The sequence below is a fragment of the Podarcis liolepis genome (genome assembly GCF_965112155.1).
Source record: "Podarcis liolepis genome assembly, chromosome: 1".
In the NCBI taxonomy this organism is placed as follows: Eukaryota; Metazoa; Chordata; class Lepidosauria; order Squamata; family Lacertidae; genus Podarcis; species Podarcis liolepis.
This window is the reverse complement of record NC_139554.1, coordinates 16692247-16698749: the sequence shown is the minus strand read 5'-3', so window position 1 is coordinate 16698749 and position 6503 is coordinate 16692247.

Genomic DNA, 6503 nt, shown 5'->3' with positions numbered 1-6503 from the left:
CATCCAAAGCCTAAAGCCCAGCATCCCAAGTTCCACAGATAAGTGCAGCATCAAAGCAATCCAATTAGCACATATCAAAGCAAGGAAACATATATGTGTTCATCCTTGCAACAACGGCCAATAATTTGGGGCGTTATCTTGACTACAAAGATGGTGCTTGCAGGCCTTCCAGAACATTTCACTTGGGTTCAACAAAAGGGCATTTTACCTACCTCATAGCAGCTGTCACACCTTGCTGGAGGAAAAAGGCTCTGGTTTGGATTCTTAGTCTAAACTAGGGTGGTGGGAGCAAGTCCTACCCTCCCTTTCAGGATTAAGTATTGTGGTACCCCTGGAAAGGGGTCCAGGGGAAGGCTTCTCTCTGAATACCCAGATAGGGGCTAACAGGTCACAGAACTCCCCAAATGGAGGGATCGCTCCATTTGATGTGCATCTGAGATTGACCTTGATGTAGTACTCAGCCAGCAAACAGGCTGGTTGATTCAGGATGCATACCCAGTGCCTATGCCAAAACCTACTTACATCTGTAATCAATAAAGTTGTGGCCACTTTGATACCAAGATGTTGTCATGTCATTTTTCTGCTTCCTGAGCCCCGAGCCCTCATCAGAAAATCTGGAGACAGAACAGTTCAAAAAGTGATTTTAGAGGCAGAGAAAATTTCTCTTAGGTACCATGTATCTCTGGATTTAACCTTCCCCCTCCCCCCCAAAAAGTGTGGGACAGCAGATGTATCTGATGAAGGATGTCTGGACAAGTGGGAGCTAATAGTCACACAAGGGGTAGACATTTGATCAAAGTATGGACAAACCCCTAGATACATTCATGAAGGATACAGCTATTAACACCTTCTAGCTATAATGTCTCTGAATGCCAGTTGCTGAGAATTACACATGGGGAAAGTGGTGTTTCACTGAAGTCCTGTGTCTAGACTCCTGGGAGAACAAGATGCTGGACAAGATGGGCTGTTGAAGAAGAAGAAGAAGAAGAAGAAGAAGAAGAAGAAGAAGAAGAGGAGGAGGAGGAGGAGGAGTTTGGATTTGATATCCCACTTTATCACTACCCTAAGAAGTCTCCAAGCGGCTAACATTCTCTTTTCCCTTCCTCCCCCACAACAAATACTCTGTGAGGTGAGTGAGGCTGAGAGACTTCAGAGAAGTGTGACTAGCCCAAGGTCACCCAGCAGCCGCATGTGGAGGAGCGGGGAAGCGAACCCAGTTCACCAGATTACAAGACTACCACTCTTAACCACTACACCACACTGGCTCTCAACACATTGGCCTGATCTAGCATGCTTTTCTTATGCTTTCACATGCTTAAAGGGCTTTTTGTGCATTTAGTAGTTGTAATACATGCAAAAACCCTGTGAAATGTCAGAATTATGATTCCCCCATATTGCAGATGGGGTGGTGGGGAGAGAGAAGACTGAAGCTGAGAGGCAGTGACTCGTCTAAGAGTACCTAGTGAGTTTTATAGCTGAAGTGAGATGATTGAACTGGGGATCGTCATGACTCATAGCCTACTCCCTTGGCTGCACCAGCCTTCAACCTTCAGGAAATGAGACAACAGTTGTTGTGCACATGGACAGTACCTTCATAAGCATCTGTTAAAATGCTGTGATCACCAATAGTCAGCATGGATTTCTGAAAAATAAGTCATGTCAGACTAACCTGATCTCGTTTTTTGACAGAATTACAAGCCTGGTAGATGAAGGGAATGCAGTGGATGTAGCCTACCTTGATTTCAGTAAGGCATTTGACAAGGTGCCCCATGATATTCTTGTAAAGAAGCTGGTAAAATGCGGTCTTGACTATGCTACCACTCAGTGGATTAGTAACTGGCTGACTGACCGAACCCAAAGGGTGCTCATCAATGGTTCCTCTTCATCCTGGAGAAGAGTGACTAGTGGGGTGCCACAGGGTTCTGTCTTGGGCCCGGTCTTATTCAACATCTTTATCAACGACTTGGATGATGGACTCAAGGGCATCCTGATCAAATTTGCAGATGACACCAAACTGGGAGGGGTGGCTAACACCCCAGAGGACAGGATCACACTTCAAAACGACCTTGACAGATTAGAAAACTGGGCCAAAACAAACAAGATGAATTTTAACAGGGAGAAATGTAAAGTATTGCACTTGGGCAAAAAAAATGAGAGGTACAAATACAAGATGGGTGACACCTGGCTTGAGAGCAGTACATGTGAAAAGGATCTAGGAGTCTTGACGCGGCAGCTAAAAAAGCCAATGCAATTCTGGGCTGCATCAATAGGAGTATAGCATCTAGATCAAGGGAAGTAATAGTGCCACTGTATTCTGCTCTGGTCAGACCACACCTGGAGTACTGTGTCCAGTTCTGGGCACCACAATTCAAGAAGGACACTGGCAAACTGGAACGTGTCCAGAGGAGGGCAACCAAAATGGTCAAAGGCCTGGAAACGATGCCTTATGAGGAATGGCTAAGGGAGCTGGGCATGTTTAGCCTGGAGAAGAGGAGGTTAAGGGGTGATATGATAGCCATGTTCAAATATATAAAAGGATGTCACATAGAGGAGGGAGAAAGGTTGTTTTCTGCTGCTCCAGAGAAGCGGACACGGAGCAATGGATCCAAACTACAAGAAAGAAGATTCCACCTAAACATTAGGAAGAACTTCCTGACAGTAAGAGCTGTTCGACAGTGGAATTTGCTGCCAAGGAGTGTGGTGGAGTCTCCTACTTTGGAGGTCTTTAAGCAGAGGCTTGACAACCATATGTCAGGAGTGCTCTGATGGTGTTTCCTGCTTGGCAGGGGGTTGGACTCGATGGCCCTTGTGGTCTCTTCCAACTCTATGATTCTATGATTCTATGATTCTATGATTCTTCTTCCATGAAAATGTCTAATCTGTGCATCACGCAGGATGCAACACAGGCACTCAACAAGCCGGTGTGCTCAAGAGCCTATTTCGGCTGATTCTTCTGGAAACAAACTGATTCTTCTGGAAACAATTCTTCTAGAATATCACAGGAATCAGGTTTCTGTTCATACAGGCCACTGCTGTGTTGAGTGCCTGTGTTGTATTTGGGGTAGGACAACACAGGTGGTGCTGTGGTCTAAACCACTGGGCCTCTTGGGCTTGCTGATCAGAAGGTCAGCGGTTTGAATCCACACGATGGAGTGAGCTCCTGTTGCTCTGTTCCAGCTCCTGCGAACTTAGCAGTTTGAAAGCACGGCAGTGCAAGTAGATGAGTAGGTACCGGTGCGATGGGAAGGTAAATTGTGTTTCTGCACGCTCTGGCATGCATCACAGTGTTCTGTTGCACCAGAAGTGGTTTAGTCTGCTGACCACATGACCCAGGAAGCTGTCTGTGGACAAACGCCGGCTCCCTTGGCCTGAAGCGAGATGAGCGCTGCACCCCATAGTTGCCTTTCACTGGACTTAACTGTCCAGGGGTCCTTTACCTTTTGCCTACACCAGTGTGCTGTAGTGGTTAAGAGCGGTAGTCTCGTAATCTGGGGAACTGGGTTCGCATCCCCGCTCCTCCACATGCAGCTGCTGGGTGCCCTGGGCCAGTCACACTTCTTTGATATCTCTCAGCCCCACTCACCTCACAGAATGTTTGTTGTGGGGGAGGAAGGGAAAGGAGAATGTTAGCCGCTTTGAGACTCCTGAAGGGGAGTGAAAGGCGGGATATCAAATCCAAACTCTTCTCTTCTTCTTCTTCTTCTTCTTCTACCTTGACCTTATATTGGAGCATTGGCCTGTTAAGACATAAGAGGAACGTAAGAAGAGCCTGCTGGCTTGGGCCAATGACCTATCTCATCCAGAATCCTGTTCTCACAGTGGCCACATAGAATAAGGTTACCAGATTTTTTTCAGCCAGTGTGGTGTAGTGGTTAAGAGTGGTAGACTCCTAATCTGGTGAACCGTGTTCGCGTCTCCGCTCCTCCACATGCAGCTGCTGGGTGACCTTGGGCTAGTCAGACTTCTCTGAAGTCTCTCAGCCTCACTCACCTCATAGAGTGTTTGTTGTGGGGGAGGAAGGGAAAGGAGAATGTTAGCCGCTTTGAGACTCCTCCGGGTAGTGATAAAGCGGGATATCAAATCCAAACTCTTCTTCTTCCAGTGGCGTAGCGTGGGGGGTGCCAGGGGTGCCGGCCGCACCGGGCGCAACATCTGGGGGGGCGCGCTCGCTGCCTCCGGAGTCGCCGAAGAGCCTCCGGCGCAGGCTGTAGCAGAGCCCCATGTCTCGTGGAACTGGCGAGCTGTGCGCGCGCCCGGGCTGAAGGCGTCCGGCAGGCAGCGGCTCTCAGCCCCGCGTGTCAGGGCCGCGGAGGACGCGCCAGGCAGCCCCTCCTCACAGCTCCGCCTCCGCTGCAGCTGCAGGGCCATGTTGCATTTTCCTCGCCTCTCTGCCCCCCTCCTCCTCCGGGCAAGCGGCGTGGTTTGGGCGGCAGCGCCAGCGGCAACTCACCTCAGATCGGCAGGTTAGGGGTTAGGGGGGGCGCAAATTACTTGCCTTGCCCCGGGTTAGGGGGCGCAAATTACTTGCCTTGCCCCGGGTGCTGACAACTCACGCTACGCCGCTGTCGTCGTCTTCTTCTTCTTCTTCTTCTTCTTCTTCTTCTTCTTCTTCTTCTTCTTCTTCTTCTTCTTCTATGAATGTGGGGATACTTTTCAGCTTTCTACTAAACAGATGGATTTTGTCAGGGGACTGATTTGTAAATCCGGAGACTGTCCCCGGGAAACAGGGATACCTTAACCTAGAAACCTGTGGGAAATCGCCAAGCAGGATCTGAATGCAAGAGGAGCTCTCCTGAGGTGTCTGGCAACTGGTATTAAGGCAGAGTATAGCCTTCACAGCTAGCAACAGAGCCATGAACAGCTGAACTCCAAGGACCAGAAAAGATCCAGTTCGCTGCTTAGTGAGATTTGAATATGGAGTGCCAAGTTTGATGGAAAGATTGCACAGCAGGGTTGGCCAACATGGTGAACCTCCAGGTTCCAATCTTTTGCTACTATTGCCCCACTATCAGGAGGACACCACATGGGCAAACCCTGTTCTTTTACGCCTCATGCCGTTCCAGTTGCCTGAGTGCGAGAGAAGGGCTGCGGTCTCAGATCTGGCCTCTGTTGCTGCATCCTCTGCTGGCCCAGCAAGCCTTCCATCCATGCATTATGAGGGAAAGCCTGAGGAGGGGAGTTGTTAGGAGACCCCTATTCCCCTCAGAGAACTACAGTTCCCAGACTTCTCTGGGGGTTTTGATGGTTAAACCACTCTGTGAATTGTAGTTCTGTGAGGGGATCAAGGGTTTCCTAACATCTCTCAGCATCCTCATCAAACTGCAGCCCCCAAGATTCTATGGGGGAAGCCATGACTGCCTAAAGTGATCTGAAGCAGCTTTCAAGGTATAGTGCAGATGGGGCCCTGCGATGCGATGGTAGAGATGACTTGCCCAGCAAGTTCTTCCAGGTGCTACGAATGGGATGAATCATGGGGAAATTTAACAGGTGCTTTCAGTTAAGAGTGGAACAAGCAGTTAAGTTGTCAGTCCATCCTGCAACAAGCACACCTATTACATTAGAAATGCCATTCCGTTCCTGACGCTTCAGCTTTGTGTTCACTTCTGTGAAAAGAAGTCCATTGGTTAACATTCAACCTTTAGAGAATTGCCTTTTCATGCAAACTCTTAACCACTAACGCCCACTGGATGGCAGCATTTGAACATGTAATTTATGAGTAGCCTCTCAAAGCATCTCGCAGCTAAAACCAACTCCATCATTTCTGCCATATTAATAAAGAAACATAGAGTCTTTCCATATTTTGATAAGTTTAGTATAGTTTAGTTGTTTAGTTTTTGAAGTGGAGATATGGCATTTTCAACACTACAAATACTAAATTATATTGCATTTCCCCTCAGGACTCAAAATGGCAGTATTTTGTTCCTGAGAAAATTGATTCTTCCCTTTGATAATATCAGTTCTCAAAGTGAAAATGCTTATATGGAATTTGATTCTGCTTATTTGCTGGAGTCTATGCAAAAAAAAAAGAGTTCTTTGTTCAGTCACAGTGGCAGAACACTTGCTTTGCATGCAGAAGGTCCCAGGGTTTTTTTGGGGGGGGGGCCTAGATGTCAATGGACTTGCTTCACTTACTTCAAACTGAGGTAAGTCAGTCTGCAATGATGGTGGCTTTCAGGTAGGGGTCTCTTCAAGTCCTAATGGGAAACTCTGGAGATGGAAGCTGGAACCTTCTGCATGCCAAACAGATGTTCTGCCTATTTTTAAAAAAGAGAAGCTTTGGGATGGGGACAGACCTGAAAAAGTAGCAAACCCCAGCAAAACTACCTTGCATCCCCAGCAAAGTCTCGCTTTCATCATTTGAATCCATTGTTTCGGGTCCTACCCTCCAGAGCAGCAAAAAACAAGCTTGCTCCATCTTCCATGTGACAGCCCTTAAGATATTTGAAGATGGCTATTATATTAGCTCTCAGTCTTCTGTGCTCCTTGAAGACAGTGCAAAGCCA